Source organism: Hyaena hyaena, unplaced genomic scaffold (assembly GCF_003009895.1).
Source record: "Hyaena hyaena isolate Hyena2069 unplaced genomic scaffold, ASM300989v1 scaffold_754, whole genome shotgun sequence".
Taxonomy (NCBI): Eukaryota; Metazoa; Chordata; class Mammalia; order Carnivora; family Hyaenidae; genus Hyaena; species Hyaena hyaena.
In genome coordinates, this window is record NW_024081381.1 from 720,406 (window position 1) to 741,137 (window position 20,732).

General features: G+C 39.8%; 1 long non-coding RNA gene across 2 annotated transcripts in view; it reads left to right on the forward strand.

Moving 5' to 3' along the window:
- The window catches only part of LOC120221007, a 43,152-nt gene extending 22,520 nt beyond the window's left edge, over nt 1-20,632 (forward strand). Inside the window, exon 4 of one of the 2 annotated variants that reach the window (XR_005525708.1) lies at nt 20,485-20,632. This is a non-coding gene — a long non-coding RNA (uncharacterized LOC120221007). Of the gene's footprint in view, nt 1-18,402; nt 18,937-20,484 lie in introns of those variants that run through there. The other variant, XR_005525709.1, reaches the window with a different exon arrangement.
- The last annotated feature ends 100 nt before the right edge of the window (nt 20,633-20,732 follow it).

A 20,732-nucleotide genomic window follows, 5' to 3' on the forward strand; every position in this document is an offset into this window, starting at 1 on the left:
GTGTGGAGGTTCCTCAGGAAACTAACAATAGAACTCCCCTATGACCCAGCAATAGCACTGCTAGGAATTTACCCAAGGGATAGAGAAATGCTGAGGCATAGGAGCACATGTACCCCAATGTTCATAGCAGCACTCTCCACAATAGCTAAAACATGGAAAGAGCCTAAGTGTCCATCAACAGATGAATGGATGAAGAAGATGTGGTTTATCTATACCATGGAATACTACATGGCAATGAGAAACAATGAAATCTGGCCATGTGTAGCAACACGGATGGACCTTGAGGGTGTTATGCGGAGCGAAATAAGTCAGGCAGAGAAGGACAAATATCACATGTGTGCACGTATAGGAGAATTAGGAGGAACTTAACAGAGGACCAACCGGGAGAAGAAGGGGGGAAATGGTGGGGGAAAGGTAGAGAGGCAGACCATGAGAGACTCTTGAATGCTGACAAAAACTGAGGACTGATGGATGTAGGGGGGAGGAGGGATGGGCATGGAGGAGGGCACTTGTGGGGATGAGCACTGGGTGTTATGTGGAAACTAATTTGACAATAAACTATTTGTAAAAAAATAAAAATTAAAAAAAATAAAGTCCTCATGAGTGAAGTCATATGATATTTGTCATTCTCTGACTAATTTCACTTAGCATAATACCCTCCAGCTCCACCCACATAGTTGCAAATGGCAAGACTTCAATCTTTTTGATTACCGAGTAATACCCCAATATATATATTGTGTTATATATACTCCAATATATATAGAGTATTATATATTGTATTATATACATATATATGGTATTATAGTATTATAATATATATTATAGTATTACATATATAGATATATTATATATATAGATATATATAATACTACATCTTCATCAGTCGATGTACATTTGGTCTCTTTCCATACTTTGGATATTGTAGATAGTGCTGCTATAAACATTGGGGTGCATGTGACCCTTTGAAACAGCACTCCTGTATCCCTTGGATAAATACCTAGCAGTGCAATTGCTGGGTTGTGGGGTAGTTCTGTTTTTAATTTTTTTTAAGAGTCCTTTTTTACAAAACTTTTTTGGTTTTATTTAAGTTTGAGACAGAGAGAGAGCACGATTTGAGGGGGGGGCAGAGAGAGAGGGAGACACTGAATCTGAAACAGGCTCCAGGCTCTGAGCTGTCAGCACAGAACCCGATGCAGGGCTTGAACCCATGAACCGTGAGATCATGACCTGAGCCAAAGTCGGACACCTAACCGACTGAGCCACCCAGGTACCCAAATGTTTTTAATTTTTTGAGGAAACTCCATACTGTTTTCCAGAGTGGCTGTACCAGGTTGCATTCCCAAACTCTCTCATTCTTGATATTGGTCATTTGTTTCTTCTCTTTCTTTTTCCTGATTGGTCTAGCTAGAGGTTTGTCACCTTTATCAATATTCTCAGTAATATTGGTTTCATTGATTTCCTTTATTGTTTTTCTGTCTTCCATATCACTGATTTCCACTCTGAGCTTTATTATTTTGTTTATTTTGCTTATTTTTCTCTTATTTTTCTAGTTCCTTAAGGTGAAAGCTGGGGTAGTTCATTTAAAAATTTTTTAATAGTTTTTATTTATTTTTGAGACAGAGGGAGACAGAGCATGAGCAGGGGAGGGGCAGAGAGAGAGGGAGACACAGAATCTGAAGCAGTCTCCGGGCTCTGAGCTGCCAGCACAGAAACCGATGCGGGGCTCAAACCCACAAACTGCGAGATCATGACCTGAGCCGAAGTCAGACGCACAACCAACTGAGCCACCCAGGTGCCCCTTAAACTTTCTTTTAGTACAGGCATTTTTGTACTATATACTTCTAAGTATTGCTTTCACTGCATCCCATTAATTCTGATATGCTGTTTTCATATATTCAGTTCATTTTATAATTTCCCACTACAGTTCACTTTATAATTTGCCTGTTGATTTCCTCTTTGACCCATAGGCTATTTAAAGATGTATTATTTAGTTTCCAAGTATTTAGGGGACTTTCCAGATCTACTTCTGTTACTGGTTTCCAATTTAAATCAATTTTGGTTAAAGAACATAGTATGACCTGAATCCTTTTAAATTTTTTCAAACTTGTCTTATGGTCCAGAAAATGGTTTACCTCTGTAGATATTTTATATACAGCTGAAGGAAATGTGTGTTCTGCGTTTGCTAGGTAAAATCTTCCATAAATGTCAGTCAGGTCAAGTTGATTGATAGTTCTGGTCTAGTCTCCATTCTTACTGATTTTGTTTACTCGATTTTCTGTCTGATTATTCTATTAATTATTGAGAGTGGAGTGCTGACATCTCTGATTTTATTCATGGATTTATCTATTTCTCATTGCAATCCAACCAACTTTTGTTTCATTTATTTTGAAGCTCTGCTATTATCCACATAGTTGTGTTTAAATCTACTGTCTATTTGTTTTCTATTGGTCTTATTTGTTCTTTGCTTCCTCTCTCTTTCTCTCTCTCGTCTTCTTCCGGATTTTCGATTTTTTTTTAACATTTATTTATTTAAGTAATCTCTTACCCAATGTGGGGCTCAAACTCACTACCCCAAAATCAAGAATTGCATGCCCTTCTGACTGAGCCAGCCAGGCACCCCTTACTGAGTATTTTCTCATGATACTCTCTTATCTCCCTTGTTGATTCATTATAACTCTTTGTCTTATTTTAGTAGTTGCTTTAGCATTTATCTTTAACTTTTTATTAACTTTTATTATATAATGTTTACCATCCAATGATAATGTATTACTTCATGTATAATATAAGAAATTAAAACTGTATATTACCATTTCTCCCTTCCCAACATTTGTGCCATTGTTCGCCATATATTTTATTTATACATGTCTATTTCATCTGTTTCTCACAATACTGGGTTCTTCCCCTGCCTCTCTCTCTTGCCTTAAACAAGCATTTTGCTGGGGTGCCTGGGTGGCTCAGTTGGTTAAGCGTCTAATTCTTGATTTCAGCTCAGGTCATGATCTCACAGTTCGTTAGATTGAGCCCCACATCTCTCTGCGCTGAGAGTGGGTAGCCTGTTTGGGATTCTCTCTCTCTCTTTCTCTCTCTGCTCCTCTCCCACTCATGTCCTTTCTCTCTCTCTCTCTCTCAAAATAAATAAGTAAATAAATAAATAAATAAACATTAAAAAATATGTTGCCTTTTAAAAGTATTTAAAATTTTTTAATGTTTTATTTATTTTTGAGAGAGAGATAGAGACACCATGAGCAGGGGAGGGCCAGAGAGAGAGGGAGACACAGACTCTGAAACAGGCTCCAGGCTCTGAGCTACCTGTCAGCACAGAGCCCGACACGGGACTCGAACCCACGAACCATGAGATCATGACCTGAGCCAAAGTCAGACGCTTAACCGACTGAGCCACCCAGGTGCCCCAAAAGTATTTAAATTGTAAGAAAAAAAGCCTCTATGTTTACCCATGTAGTTGTCAGTTCTCGTGCTCCTCATTCCTTTGTGTAGATATAGGTTTCCACATGGTATCTTTTTGTTTCTGTCTGCAAGACTTCCTTTAACATCTTACTGCAGATCTTCTGGTGGTGAATTCCTTCAAATTTTCCTTTTTCTCACTTCCATATTTAGGTAGCTCTTATTTTGAACTCTTTATCATCAGAATTATACGCTAACGACTTTTCAAGTTTTGTTTTAATCCTTTTTTAGTTTATTTATTTTTAGGTGATCTCCATAGCCATTATGGAGGTCCAACTCATGACCTCGAGATCAAGAGTCACACCCTCCTCTGATGGGGCTGGCCAGGTGCCCCTTTTTGTTTTCATGTTTGAAGTCCCCTGCTATTAGCACGTTCTTATCGATAAGAGTGTTTCTGTTTGTGATTAATTGTTTTATGTACTTAGGTGCTCCCATATTTGGTGCATAGACATTTATAATTTTAGCTCTTCCTGATGGATAGACCCTGTAATTATTATATAATGCCCTCCTTCATCCCTTGTTACTGTCTTTACTTTGAAGTCCAGTTTGTCTGATATAAGCATAGCTCCTCCAGCTTTTTTTTTTTTTACTTCCAGAAGCATGATAGATATTTCTCCAACCCCTTACTTTCAATCTGAAGGTATCTTCCAGTCTAAAATGAGTTTCTTATAGACAGCAAATAGATGGATTTTTTTTTCATTCTGCTACCCTATGTCTCTTGATTGGGGCACTTAGTCCTTTTACATTCAGTGTGATTATTGAAAAATATGGGTTTAGAGTCATCATGCCCTTTGTGGGATTCATGCTTGTGGTGGTGTCTCTGGTACCTTGCGTTCCTTCCAACGTTTCCCTCATAGAATCCCCCTCAGATTTCTTGTAGGGCTAGTTTAGTGGTGACAAATTCTTTCAATTTTTGTTTCTTTGGGAAGATTTTTATCTCTCCTTCTATTCTGAATGACAGGCTTGCTGGATAGAGGATTCTTGGCTGCCTATTTTTTCTGTTCATCACATTGAAGATCTCCTGCCATTCCTTTCTGGCCTGCCAAGTTTCAGTAGATAGGTCTGTCACCACTCTGATAGGTTTCCCTTTGTATGTTAGGGCCCTTTTCTCCCTAGCTGCTTTCAAAATTCTCTCTTTGTCCTTATATTTTTCCAGTTTCACTATGATAGTCGTGCAGAAGATCTATTCAAGTTATGTCTGAAGGGAGTTCTCTGTGCCTCTTGAATTTCAACATCTACTTCCCTCCCCACGTTGGGTAAGTTCTCTGCTATAATTTGTTCCAGGACTCCTTCAGCACCTTTCCCTCTCTCTGCCTCTTCTGGGATTCCTATGATACGGATATTGTTCAGTTTGATTGTATCGCTGAGCTCTCGAACTCTTCTTTAAATGTTATTCTTTTTTAACCACTTTATTGAGATGTAATTCACATCCCAGACAATTCGCCTATTTAAAGTATATGATTCATTGATTTTTTTAAGGATACTCATAAAGTTGTTCAATCATCAGCACAATTTTAGAACATTTTCATCACCTCAGAAAGAAATTCTTTACCCATTAGCAACTGCTCACCATTCCCCTCCAATTCTAGGCAAAGACTAATCTACTTTCTATTTCTATAGATTTGCTATGTCAGATAAATGGACTCACACAACATGTAGTCTTTTGTGACTGCCTTCATTCACTAGACATAATGTTTCAAGATTTATCTATTATAGCATGTATCAGGACTTCATTCCTTTTTATTGCTGAATAATATCCCATTGTATGGGCATACCATATTTTGTTTATCCATTCATCAGCTGATAGACATTTGGATTAATTTTAGTTTTCCAGGTATTATAAATAGTCTTTTTCAAATTACTTATTTATTTATTTTGAGAGAAAGAGAGAGCATGAGGGAGGGGCAGAAAGAGAGACAGAGAGAATCTCAAGCAGGCTCCGCTGTCACCACAGAACCTGATTTGGAGCTTGAACTCAAAAACTGTTAGATCATGACCTTAGTTAAAACCAAGAAGCAGGTATGCAATCAACTGAGCCACCCAGGCACTGCCGCCATCCAGTGTACTTTATTTATTTATTTTTAATTTGTTTTTAATGTGTTTTTTTTTATTTATTTTTGAGAGAGAGAGAGACATCGTGAGCAGGAGAGGGTCAGAGAGAGAGGGAGACACAGAATCCGAAGCAGGCTCCAGGCTCTGAGCTAGCTGTCAGCACAGAGCCCAACGCGGGGCTCAAACCCACAAACCGTGAGATCATGACCTGAGCCAAAGTCAGACACTCAACTGACTGAGCAACTGTGGTGCCCCCAGTGTACTTTTAAAATCATATATTGTTTTCAGTTCTAGAAATTCAACTTGGGTCTTTTATATATATTCCACATTTCATTGTGATTTTTTTTAAGAATTTATTTTTAAGTACTCTCTACACCCAACATGGGGCTTGAACTCACAACGCTGAGATCAAGAGTTGCTTGCTTCACTGGCTGAGCTAGCCAAGTGCCCCTCTACATTTCTACTTAACATGTCTAATCTTTCCTCTAGCTTCTTGAAGGTATGAAATATAGTCACAATAACTCATTTAATGTCCTTGTCTACTAATTCTCTCGTCTGTGTCACTTCTGGGTCTGTTTCTACTGAGTTTTCTCTTCATTATGTATTGTATATTCCTTTTTTTTTTTTTTTTTTTTGGCATACCTGGTAATTTTGTATTCAATGCCAGATGTTGTGACTTTTATCTTGTTGAGTACTGGATATTTCTGTCTTCCTCTAACTATTCTTGAGTTTTACCTGGGGATGTGATTATGTTACTTGGAAACATTTTGTTACTTTTAGGTACAGCTTTTAAACTTTGTTAGACCAGAGCAGTGTTCAGACTTGGGTTGATTGTCCCCATTGCCAAGGCCAGACCCTTCTTAGTATTCTACCCAAGAATCCATCAAGTATGAGGTTTTCCTCTCTGGCTTTTGGGAAAAGGTATTATTTCCTGCTCTGTGTGAATTCCAGGTATTGTTCTTTTTAATCTTTTCGTGTATTTTTCCCTGGCTTTGTGTAGTTTCCTCACAAGCCTGTGCTGATTAACACTCAATACCAGTGGAAACCCCCTGGCAGTCTTTGGAATTGCTTCTGGGTGATTCCCTCTCATACTCTGATACTCTGACCTGCTAACTCTGCCTTGGTTTCCACCAGACTCTCAGATTTGTCTCCTCAAAACAGGCAGACATATAGGGTTTCTTTCTTTCTTTTTTTGTTTTTAACAAAACGTTTTCTTATTAAGTAAACTCTAGGGATGCCTGGGTGGTTATGTCCATTGACCAATCTGACTCTTGATATCAGCTCAGGTCATGATCCCAGGGTCATGGGATAGAGCCCCACATCGGACTCTGTGCTGAGCACGGAGCCTGCCTGAGATTCTTTCTCTCTCCCTCTGCCCCTCCCCAGCTCGTGCTCTCTGTCTTTAAAAATATTATATAGATATAGAATATTTAACAAAATAAGTAAACTCTACCTCTACTCCATTGTGAGGCTCAAACTCACGACTCTGAAATCAAGAGTTGCATGCTCTACCAACTGAGCCAGCCAGGTGCCCATAGATTTCCAGGTTTTGCCTGAGTTGGCCTCTCTTTGTTTCAGGCAAAGTAAGCTGAGTCATCATAAGTCTCGCCTTGTTTATTCCCCATCTCTCAGAGATCACTTTCCTTTGTTGCTTGATGTCCAATATCTTGAGATTTGCTTGTTGTTTCATATATTTTCTCTAGATTTTTGTTTTAGGCAGGAAGGTGAATTTGGTCTGCATTAGTCTGTCTTGGTTGGAAGTGGAAATCTCCTTCCTGTTTTCCTAATGTAATCCTATCTACTACTAAACAGGGATGTTAAAATCTCTGATCATGATTGTAGATTTGTGTATTTCTCTCTTTCTGTTTGTGTTGTGCAATGCATTTTGAGATTCTGTTAGTAGGTTTCTTACATATTTATGATATTAACATAATATAATGTCTTCCTAATGAATTCACACGTCTATCATTATGAAATGTCTCCATCTCTGGTAATACTCATAGTCTTACAATGTATTTTGTCTGTTATTAATACAGCAGTTCCAGCTTGCTCAAGTTTAATGTTTCTGTGGTATACATTTTTCTGTGTATTAAATGTCAAACTATCTGTGTCTTTTTATGTAATGGGTTTCTCCTGTAGACAGCATATAGTTGGGTGGAGTGCCGTGCCAAACCATATTGGAGCCTGAGGCAGAAGGAAAACTGTGTGCTCCTATACATTTTTAATGTAATTTTTAAAGGTTAATTTATTTAAAATTGTTATATATTTTTGAGAGAGAGAGAGACAGAGCATAATCAGTGGAGGAGCCGAGAGAGAGAAAGAGAGATACAGAATCAGAAGCAAGATCCAGGCTCTGAGGTGTCAGCACAGAGCCCGACACGGGACTCGAAATCACGGACCATGAGATCATGATCTGAGCCAAAATAATACCCTCAACTGACCTAGCCACCCAGGTGCTCTTTTAATGTCATTTTTTAAAACTTTTTAAAATGTTTGCTTATGTTGTGCCTGCAAGAGAGATATCAGTGTAGAGTGTGACCCAAGGCTCGATCTCATGAACCGTGAAATCATGACCTGAGCTGAAACCAAGAGAAGGACGCTCGACCGCCTGAGCCACCCAGGCGCCCCATAATGTAATTTTTAATTGTTAAATTTGCTCTAGAACATTAAAGTTGTGAGAAAAAATGACAAATGGAGAGTAGATATATTAAAATGCACATTATTTTAAGTGTGAATACTTTATTTATACCAAAAATAGAATTATTATAATTTTGATTTCCTTGCTTTCATAGAAGCAAGTTCACCAGTAATATTTTTAAAATGTACTTCTTTGCTTATCCTGTTTTCAGTTGAGAGAATTGCCATGTTTTACAATTTCTTTTGACCACATAACAATCTGAAATATATCAACTTCAGCTTCCAGAAACTTACTTTGCACAACACCGCTGTGATGACTATTGTTAAAATATTCTCAATCCCATATAGGAAATCACTAAAGATCCCGAATAGACAAAGCAATCTTGAGAAAGAATAACAAAACTGGAGGTATCATAATCTCAGATTACTAAAAACCTGTAGTAATCAAAACAGTAAAAATAGACACATAGATCAATAGGACAGAATAGAGAGCCCAGAAAGAAACCCATACTTATATGGTCAATTAATCTACAACAAAAGAGGCAAGAATATATAATGGGGATGGGGCGCCTGAGTGGCTCAGTCATTTGAGTGTACAATTTTGTCTCAGGTCATGAGCTCAAGGTTCGTGGGTTTGAGCCCTGCGTTGGGTTCTGTGCTGACAGCTCAAAGCCTGGAGTCTGCTTCGGATTCTGTGTCTCCCTCTCTCTTCCCCTCCTCAGCTCAATTCTGTCTTTCTCTCTAAAAAAATCAATAAACATTAAGAAATATTTTTAAAAAAAAGAATACACAAAATGAGAAAAGATAGTCTCTTTAAGAAATTGTGTTGGTTGGGGTTCTTGACTGGTTTGCTCAGTGGAGCATGTGACTCTTTATCTTAGGGTTATAAATTTGAACCTCATGTTGTGTGTAGAGATTATTTAAAAATGAAATCTTTAGGGGCGCCTGGGTGGCTTAGTCGGTTAAGCGTCCGACTTTCGCTTAGGTCATGATCTCGCGGTTCGTGGGTTTGAGCCCCGCGTCGGGCTCTGTGCTGACTGCCAGCTCAGAGCCTGGAGCCTGTTTCAGTCTGTGACTCCCTCTCTCTCTGACCCTCCCCTGCTCACACTGTCTCTCTCTCTCTCTCCCTCTCTCTCTCTCCTAGAAATAAATTTTAAAAAAAACATTTAAAGAAATGAAATCTTTAAAAAATGGGGAGGGGAGGAAATGGTGTTGGGAAAACCAGACAGCTACATGCAAAAGAATTAAACTGGACCACTTTCTTACACCATACAAAAAATAATGTCAAAGTAGATTAAAGACCTAAATATAAGACCTGAAACTTTAAAAATTCTAGCAGAAAACATAGGCAGTAATTTCTTTGACAGTAGCCATAGAAATATTTTTCTAGATATGGCTCTTTTGGCAAGGGAAAAAAGAAAGCAAACTATTGGGACCACACCAAAATAAAAAGCTTTTGAACAGCAAAGGAAACCATCAGCAAAACAAAAAGACAACCAATTGAATGAGAGAAGGTGTTTTGAAAATGATATATACAATAAGGGGTTAATCTTCAAACTATAGAAAAAACTTCTACAACTCAACACCTAAAAAACAAATAATCCAATTAAAAATGGGCAGAGAAAGGGAATCAAGAGCAAAAATGAACTACTGGGACCTCATCAAGATAAAAAGCTTCTGCAAAACAAAGGAAACAATCAATAAAACTAATAGGCAACCAAAGAAATGGGAAAAGATAGTTGCAAATGACATGTCAGATAAAGGGCTAGTATCCAAAATCTATAAGGAACTCAGCAAACTCCACACCCAAAAAACAATTCAGTGAAGAAATGGGTGGAAGACATGAACAGACACTTCTCCAAAGAGGACATCCAGATGGCCAACAGACACATGAAACGATGCTCAGCGTCCCTCCTCATCAGGGAAATACAAATCAAAACCACACTGAGATACCATCTCACGCTGGACAGAGTGGCTAAAATGAACAAATCAGGAGACTCTAGATGCTGGAGAGGATGTGGAGAAAAGGGAACCCTCCTACACTGTTGGTGGGAATGTAAGCTGGTGCAGCCCCTTTGGAAAACAGTATGGAAGTTCCTCAAAAAATTAACACTGGAACTCCCTGGGGCACCTGGGTGGCTCAGTCGGTTAAGTGTCCAACTTCAGCTCAGGTCATGATCTCGTGGTTCGTGGGTTTGAGTCCCACGTCAGGGTCTGTGCTGACAGCTAGCTCAGAGCCTGGAGCCTGTTTCAGATTCTGTATCTCTCTCTCTCTCTCTCTCTCTCTCTGACCCTCCCCTGCTCACACTGTTTCTCTCTCTCGGAAATAAATAAAACTTAAAAAAAAAATAGAACTCCCCTATGACCCAGCAGTAGCACTGCTAGGAATTTACCCAAGGGATACACGAGTGCTGATGCATAGGGGCACATGGACCCCAATGTTCATAGCAGCACTCTCAACCATAGCCAAAACATGGAAAGAACCTAAATGTCCATCAACTGATGAATGGATCAAGGAGATGTGGTGTATTTATACAATGGAATCCTACATGGCAATGAGAAAGAATGAAATCTGGCCATTTGTAGCAACATGGATGGAACTAGAGGGTGTTATGCCGAGTGAAATAAGTCAGGCAGAGGACAGATACCATATGTTTGCACGTATAGGAGGATTAAGAGGAAGCTAACCGAGGACCATGAGGGAGAAGAAGGGGAAAAATAGTTGGGGAGAGGGAGGGAGGCAAACCATGAGAGACTCTTGAATGCTGAGAACAAAGTGAGGGCTGATGGGGGTGGGGGAGAGGGGAAGGGGGGTGATGGGCGTGGGAGAGGGCACTTGTGGGGATGAGCACTGGGTGTCATATGGAAACCACTTGACAATAAACTATTTAAAAAAATAAATTTAGACCTTACGTTAAAAAAATGGGCAGAGGACTTGAATAGACATTTTTCCAATGAAGACACACAGATAGATGCCCAACAGAAACATAAAAAGATGCTCAACATCACTAATAATCAGGGAAATGCAAGTAAAAACCACAATGAGATGTCAACTCCCACCAATCAGAAAAGCTAGAACCAAAAAACAAGAACTAACAATTGCAATAGCAAGAATGTGGAGAATTGTGCACTGTAAGTGGAATGTAAACTGTGGAAAACAGTATGGAAGTTCCTCAAAAAATTAAAAATAGAGTTACCATATGATTCATTAATTCCACTACTGTGTATTTACCCAAAGAAAATTTAAACACTAATTCGAAAAGATACATGCACCCCTACGTTTATTGCAGCATTATTTACAATAGCCAAGATATGGAAGCAACCCAAGTGTCCATCGATAGATGAATGGATAAAGAAGAAGTGGTATATGGGTGCCTGGCTGACTCAGTTGGTAGAGCATGTGGTTCTTGATATCAGGGTTGTGAGTTGTGGGGTTATGCCCCACATTGGGCATAGAGATTACTTAATTTAAAAAATGTTTTTAAACTTTTTTTTAAAGATTATTTATTTTGAGAGTGGGATATGGGCAGAGAGAGAGGGAGAGAGAGAATCCCAAGCAGGCTTTGTGCTGTCAGCGCTGAGCCAGATGCAGGCTTAATCTCATAAACTGTGAGACCATGACTGAAGCTGAAATCAAGAGTCAGACACTTGACTGACCAAGCCATGCAGATGCCTCCAATTAAAAAAAAAAATTTAATGTTTATTTATTTTTGAGAGAGAGAGAGCATGGGGGAAGGGCAGAGAGAGGGAGACAGAGGATCCGAAGTAGGCTCTGTGCTGACAGCAGAAAGCCTGATGAAGGGCTTGAACCCATAAACCATAAGATCATGACCTGAGACAAACTCAGATGCTTAACCAACAGAGCCACCCAAGTGCCCCCCAAATTTTTAGAAATAAAAAGTAAAAAAGAACAGGTGATATAATGGAATATTACTCAGCCATAAATAATATTTAGATTTTGCCATTTGCAACAACATGGATAGACCTAGAGCGTATAGTGCTAAGTGAAATTATTCAGTCAGAGAAAGACAAGTACCATATGCTCACTCATATGTGGAATTTACAAAACAAACAAAGAAACAAACAAAGACAAAAAATCCCCCAGACTCTTAAAGAGAAAAAATTGGTGGTTGCTGGAAAGGAGGTGAGTGGGGGCATGGGTGAAATAGATAGAAGAGATTAAGAGTACAACTCTCATCAGGAGTGCTGAGTAATGTATAGAAGTGTAGAATCATTATATTGTACACCTGAAACAAATAATATAGCACTGTATGTTAATTATACTTCAATAAAAAAAAATAATTGATCATTAGACCTTAGGCACCTGAATGGCTCAGCTGGTTAAGGGCCCAACTGTTGATTTCAGCTCATGTCATGATCTCACAGTTCGTGAGATCAAACCCCTGTCAGGCTCTGTGGAGCCTGCTTGGGATTTTCTCTCTTCCTCTCTCTCTGCCCCTCGCTCAGTCATGCGCTCTCTCTCTCTTGCTCTCTCTCACTCTCAAAATAAATAAATAAACTTAAAAAATCATGTGACCTGAAAAAAATTATCAAAGCCGTTTCCAAATTTGGATAAGATTCCAGATTTGTATAAGCAAAATTAGTAAATCAGTTCTAGAAGATCTGAATGTAATGCTGAATTTATAGCACACATTACTGATACTGCATGCTGCTTCAAACTATTTTGGATAAATTTCTGCAGGACTTGGATCAAAATATTTTTTTTAATTTTGTATTTATTTCTGAGAGAGACAGCGTGAGCAGGGGAGGGTAAGAGAGAGAGGGAGATAGAGAATCTGAAGCAGGCTCCAGGCTCTGAGATGTCAAGACAGAGCCGACGCAGGGCTCGAACCCACGAACCGTGAGATCATGACCTGAGCCAAAGTCGGAAGCTCAACTGACTGAGCCACCCAGGTGCCCCTAGATCAAAATATTTAAGAGCTGCAGCACCTGAGTGGCTGGGTTGGTTGAGCATTCAACTTTGGCTCAGGTCATGATCTTGCGGTTCTTGAGTTCAAGCCTGAGTCAGGCTCTGTGCTGACAGCTCAGAGGCCAGAGCCTGCTCCCCATTCTGTCTCCTTCTCTCTGCCCCTCTCCTGCTCATGCTCTGTCTCTCTCTCTCTCTCAAAACTAAATAAACATTTAAAAAATATTTAAGATCTAGTCAATGGCTGACTTTTGTGAATCAGATGTATTTGAAGAAAATAACTTAATCTCTGGATAAAATAAAAAATCTGAAGACACTAATTTTTCCAATTACCATTTAAAATGTGAAATCAGAGCATCTATGATCTTGTTAATTTCTGTTTGATACGCACTCTTCCCAAAATAAGTGATATTCTCAAACAGTGATTCATACATTTGCAATTTCTTTTTTTTCACACTTGCAATTTCTGTACTATCCTTTTTAGTTTATTTTGAAATTTGATAAGTATATTCATATCTTTTTTAATGTTTATTTATTTATTCTGAAGGAGAGAGAGAGTGAGGGAGAGAAAGAAAGCATGGGGGAGGGGCATAGAGAGAGGGAGAGAGAGAATCCCAAGCAGGCTCTGTGTTTTCAGTACAGAGCCTGACTCAGGGCTTAATCCCACAAACCATGAGATCATGACCTCAGCCAAAATCAAAAGTTGGGTGCTCAACCGAATGAGCTAGCCAGGCGCCCCCCATACTTTTTTAAAAAGATTTTTAAGGGGCGCCTGGATGGCTTAGTCGGTTAAGCGTCCGACTTTCGCTTAGGTCATGATCTCGCGGTTCGTGGGTTCGAGCCCCGCGTCGGGCTGTGTGTTGACTGCAAGCTCAGAGCCTTGGAGCCTGTTTCAGTCTGTGACTCTCTCTCTGACCCTCCCCTGCTCACGCTGTCTCTCTCTCTCCTAGAAATAAATTAAAAAAAATATTTAAAAAGATTTTTAAAAATGTTTTATTTATTTCTGAGAGAGAGAGACAGTGTGAGCAGGGGAGGGTCAGAGAGAGAGGGAGACACAGAATCTGAAGCAGGTTCCAGGCTCTGAGCTAGCTGTCAGCACAGAGCCCAACGTGGGGCTTGAACCGATGAACCGTGAGATCATGACCTGAGCCAAAGTCAGACGCTTAACCAACTGAACCACCCAAGCACCCCTTAAAAAGATTTTTAAAGTAATCTCTACACTCAACATGGGGCTCAAACTGAACCAGCCAGGCGCCCCAAGTGTATTCGTATCTTGTACTAATGTTGTACATTCAGCAAAATCTCAAAGTTACGTTCTCTTATTTGTTGAAAGCAGAGGAATGAGCCTTCTATTAAGCTTGTAGCTTTTTCCATAGTCAGGTTTTTTTTTTGACTGCAGAGTTTTACAGACTTTTACCACTTGGCTCAAAGTATCACCCTGCACAAATAAGTCCCAGACACATTTGTCATCTGTTTTTACCAAGATGCTTTTGATTTCAAAACAATGTATTTTATCATTTCATAGTATATATTTTTATAATGAACATTTTTTATTTGTGAGCAAAATGCCTTGATTACATTTAATCTTGGTGCCCATCAAATATCTATACATGTTTTTAATGTTTTTAAGGCAGACATAATATCCCATCTGTGGGCACCTGGCTGGCATAGTCGGAAGAGTGTATGATTCTTCATCTTGGGGTCTTGAGTTTGAGCCCCATGTTGGGTGTAGAGATTCCTTAAATAAATACATATTTTTTAAAAAAGAATATCCCATCTGCTAGTTCAATTCACAAATCATTTCACAATATATACATACATGAAATAATCATGTTGTATGCCTTAAAAACACAGTATAATAAGTTAATTATACCTAAATAAAGCCGGAAAAATTTAAAATTAAAACGTCATTTTCTAAATAAATAAATAAATAAATAAATAGTCATTTTCAGTATCTGAAATATTCAGTTTTATAGCAAAAATTATAACTACTTTTTGTAATTTTAATTCATTTTATTTTTCTCTTTTCCTGAACATTGTACCACTTGGATTTTTACATACTATATTTGTGTTTGAACATTTTTAGTGTTGATTTAAAATATATTCTTACTAACACAATATTTACAGTAAGTATGTGTATTAATTGCTTAATATATATTAAGATCCTATAAATTATAATATTTACTATAGGATTGGTGTGCATAAAAATTTATACCAAAAACACAAAAATCAACCATTATAAACAGCAGAAAACTATGTACCAGATTTTCAGAAAAATCTGGTGAGAAACAAGTATTGAACAGTAATTTTTTATAAAAGAATTTAATGAAAACAAAGCAAACTGTCACTGTTTTTTTAACGTTTATTTATTTTTGAGAGAGAGAGTGAATGGGGGTGCAAAGAAGAGGGATTGAGGATCCAAAGTGAGCTCTGTGCTCACAGCAGAGAACCCAAAGCGGAGCTCGAACTCAGAACCCTGAGATCAAGAGTCAGATGCTCCACAGACTGAACCAGCCAGGCACCCCCACCACATGTTATTATAATATTATTGATCATATTACCTATGCTATGCTTTTCATCCCTGTGACTTATTTTATAAGAAGTTTCTACTCTTAATATCCTTTGGCTATTTTGTCCATTCCTCACAACCCTTCCCCTCTGGCAACCACCAGTTTTTCAGAGATTTTTTTTTGTATGTCATTAAGCCTGATCCCACCCATGTTACATGATTCTTGAGGTAGTGCAAGTGCAGGGTGAAATCCTGTCCCTTTTTTAAGTTTATTTATTTATTTTGAGAGAGGAGAGGGAGGGGCAGAGAGAGAATCCCAAGCAAGTCCCTCACTGCCAGAAGGAAACCCAGTGGTGGGGTGGGGGGAGGCATGAACTCACAAATTGTGAGATCATAACCTGAGCCAAAATCAAGAGTTGGATGCTTAACCGACTGAGCCACCCAGGTGCCCCCTGAAATCCTATCTTGATGTAAAATTTTGATATTGTGTACATCATGGATTGCTTTGAATTTTTACCTTTTTTCAATATTGCAGTAAAATGTTAGTTATCCCTATGTTACCTATACTGGAATTAAAATTTTAAAAACAAAACGTTTTTTATCTTGATTGCTGAGGTTTTTGACATCCCTTTAAATTTTGCACCCAAGGCAAGTGCCTCACTTGCCTTATCTTTTTTTTTTTTTATGTTTTATTTTTTTGAGAGAAAGAGCGACAGACAGCGTGAGCAGGGGAGGGTCAGAGAGAGAGGGAGACACAGAATCAGAAGCAGGCTCCAGGTTCTGAGCCCGACGCAGGGCTCAAACCTACAAACCATGAGATCATGACCTGAGTGGAAGTTGGACGCTAAACCGACTGAGCCACCCAGGCGCCACTCACTTGCCTTATCTTAATCCTAGCTATAGTTGGGTCTGTTTTGTATTTTTCTGGTCTTGAAATCCTTGCCTTTAAAGTGGGTTTTTAGTCCATTTACACTCTATGGAGTTATTGATATGGTCAGATTAAGCTCTATCATATGTTTTCTATCTGTTCCTTCTGGGTTTTGATCCTCTGTCCCTCCTTTCCTACCCTCTTTTGAGTTAACAAAATGTATTTTAATATTCAAGTGTTATTCTTTTATTTTTCTAATTTTAGAAAGAGAGTGTGTGGAAGCAGGGGAGAGGGGCACAGGGAGAGAGAGGGAGAATCTCAAGCAGTCTCCACACTCAGCATGAGCCTGACACAGAGCTCCATCCTACGACCCTGGGATCATGACCAGAGCCAAAATTAAGAGCTGGATGCTCAACCGACTGAGCCACCCAGGCACCCCTCAATTGTTATTCTTTTACTGGCTTTTCACCTGTGCCTGTTTTCATTATTTTCTTTAGAGGTGACCTTGGTGATAACAAAATGCATCCTTATGATGCAAATGAAAGTTAACAGTGTACCATTTCACATAAGATGCAAAAACCTTGCAACAGAATAGTTTCATTTCCCAAATCCTGTCCTTCGTGGTGTTGTGTGTTATATCTGCTTACACTGTAAAGTCTACAATTTAGCTTGATCCTCCTTTCTTTCTAAGTAAACTCTGTGCCCAATGTGGGGCTCAAACTTGGGACCCTGAGATCAAGAGTTGCGTGCTCGGGGCGCCTGGCTGTCTCAGTCGGTTAAGCGTCCGACTTCGGCTCAGGTCATGATCTCGCAGTTCGTGGGTTCGAGCTCCGCATTGGGCTCTGTGCTGACAGCTCAGACCCTGGAGCCTGCTTCAGATTCTGTGTCTCTCTCTCTGCCCCTCCCCTGCTCATGCTCTGTCTCTCTCTCTGTCTCAAAAATAAATAAACATTAAAAAAAAAAGTTGCGTGCTCTACTGACTGATTCAGTCGGGAGATCCAGTTTGATCCTCTTGAGACAGGTTTTAAGGATATTTTATTTTATTTTTATTTTATTTTACAAATAGTTTATTGTCAAATTAGTTTCCACATAACACTCAGTGCTCATCCCCATAAGTGTCCTCCTCCATGCCCATCCCTCCTCCCCCCCACATCCATCAGTCCTCAGTGTTTGTCAGCATTCAAGAGTCTCTCATGGTTTGCCTCTCTCCCTTTCCCCCACCATTTCCGCCCTTCTTCTCCCCCTTGGTCCTCTGTCAAGTTCCTCCTAATCCTCCTATACGTGCAAACATATGATATTTGTCCTTCTCTACCTGACTTATTTCGCTCAGCATAACACTCTCAAGGTCCATCCATGTGGCTACACATGGCCAGATTTCATTCCTTCTCATTGCCATGTAGTATTCCATGGTATAGATAAACCACATCTTCTTGATACATTCATCTGTTGATGGACACTTAGGCTCTTTCCATGTTTTAGCTATTGTGGAGAGTGCTGCTATGAACATTGGGGTCCATGTGCCCCTATGCATCAGCATTTCTGTAAAGGATATTTTAGAGAGGGTCTAATGTAACTCTTACTCTTCTTGCTGGGGCTGGCTGAAATGGCCTACTCTTAAGGCATGGCCTTTCCGGGGTGTTTGTTTCTCATTGAGGTATTGGATGAAGACTCTCCACTCAGGCTGGTCAAAAGTCCTGTATCTCCCAGAACTGTGCAAGCATCCATTCAGCTCATGGAATACGAGGACTAATCTCTGCTTGGCCTCCCAGTTTCTCAACAGAAGCCTGCACAGCCTAGCATTTGGCCACAAACCTACAGCAACGCCTCTGGTGATTTCTGGAAGTCCGCCTCTAAAACCTCCTTTCTCTCTAGTAGAGTGAAATCCCAGCAGCTCTGCTATCTCGTCTGTTCCTCCCCAGCTCAGCTATATTGCTATTCTCTCTCTAGGCTCTACTTCCCTTCAGACAAGTCCTGAAAATGACCCAGGTGGAAAGAATACAGTCCAAGCTCACTGCAAGCTTCACTTCTCTTGGCCATCACCTTCCATCCAGTGGAGCAGAGGACACCAGAGAGCCTTGATAAGCCTATCTGTAGGATGATACCAACTTTGGTCTCGGGGCTCCCCCCCAAAAAGAAAGAAAACCAGGACTGACAGATGGAGACAAAAATGGCTGTTTGCTCAAATAGACAACCAGTCTTTCCTTGTCTTATGTGATCTTGACACTTGAAGACTATGGGTAAAATATTGTACAGAATCGCCCCCGATTTGGATTTCTCTGCTCTTTTCTCATGATTACACAGAGGTTATGGTGTTTTGAGGAAGAATACAAAGAAAGTGAAATGTCCTTCTCACTGCATCATATCAGGGGGTACATGACAGCAATGTGTCACATAACTGATGATGTTAACTCATCTCTTGGTTAAGGTGGCGTCTGCCAGGTTTTTCCTTGGTTAAGTTACTTTTTTTCACTTTCCATACTCTTGTCATTAGGTGCAAGTGACTGAGTCCAGCTCGTATGCAAGAGGAAAGGAATTAAGGTCCAACTCCTGGCAGTGGGGGATCAAATATTGAATAAGTGTTTTGGAGGTGATACTTTAAGGCTGTGCAACTATGGTGTTCACCTTAAAGTTTTCTTTTTAAGTTTTACTTAACAGAAAATGTTTTAAATGTTTTTTATGAGAGAGACAGAGACAGAGACAGAGAAAGGAGACACAGAATCTGAAGCAGGCTTCGGGTTCTGAGCTGTCAGCACAGAGCCCAATGCAGGGCTCAAACACACGAACTGCGAGATCGTGACCTGAGCCATAGTGGGATGCTTAACTGACTGAGCCACCCAGGCTCCCCATAATTTTTAAATTCAATTATACTTGACACATTTCTTTTTGTTCACCTTCAAGTTTTGTCCACTAATTTTAGCATTTAGGGGATCATGTCTGCAGCAATTATGACTGGTATTTTAATGGTAATTTTCTATTTTCCTTATTCCTTCTCTATTATTTGGAATTCTTTTTTTAAATGTTTATTTATTTTGAGAGACAGAGTTGGGGGGGTGCAGAGAGAGAGAGGGAGAGAAATAATCCCAAGCATGCTCCACACTGTCAGCACAGAGCCCGATGTAGGGCTCAATCCCATGAACTATGAGATCACAACCTAAGCCAAAATCAAGAGTTGGTTGGCTTAACCAACTGCACCACCCAGGCACTCCTATAATTTGGAATTCTTATGTATGTAAGAGTTGTCCAGTCTCCAGAATTTATTCATTCAACCATATCACTTATTTATATAACTACGGAATCACTGACATTTAATTTGGGCGCACTATAAACCAATACTATCATTATTTTTTTGGTGCTCAAGTTGTTCCAGCTTTGGCCATTGTAAGCTTTCAGGTCAGTTCTTCTATTCTTATGACATGTTCCCATTTGCGGGGGGGGGCGACCTCCTTACTTTTTGGGACTGTATGATGCTCCAGGATCACCTTGTATTTCCCTACCCTGGCCTTTAAAACCAGCCATTTCTCCAACGATCCTGGTTCCTTTTACTGGAGAACGACATTTAGAAACCAAGATCTGGGTAAGAAAGACGCTCATGTGTAGCGTCTAGGCCTTCTCAGTGGACAGACTGAGAAACTGCCGGAGGAAACCAAGACCAAGACGTGATGGCTAAATGCAGCATGGTATCTGTGGTAGGGACCTGCTAAGGTGGTTCTTTAGGGATCCCTGCCTACAGATATTCCTGGTCTTTTGTAATTCCCTCCCTTTGAGTAACTTGATTCAAATCAACAGAATGCCTCGCCTTTGAGGTGTCACTTCCTGTGATTAGATGACAAGACACTGTAACTTCCATGTTGCTAGTTGGCTCTCTTGCTGGCTTTGAAAAAGCAAACTGCCACGCTGTGAGCTGCCTCATGGAAGGAAAGGAAGGAGCACAGGGCTTGCTGACAGCTGGCAAGGAACTGAGGCCCTCGGTTCAACGGGCTACAGAGAACCGGATCATGCCCAACACTTTCCTCGACTGTACCCTTGCAGGAGCCACTGGAGTAGAGGACCCAGCTAACAGCCTGGAGATAAAGAAGGTGCATTGTTTTTAGCCACCCAGATCCTGGTAACTTGCTACACAGGAAGCGATAACAAATGGAGTTTCCTTACTTGGATCCTAGAACAGAAAAAAAAAAAATCATGGAAAAACATCAAATCCAAATAAAGTCTGTGGAGTTCCTGGTGCTGTGCCAATGTTATTTTCTTAGCATTGATAAATATGCCATGGTTATGTAAGA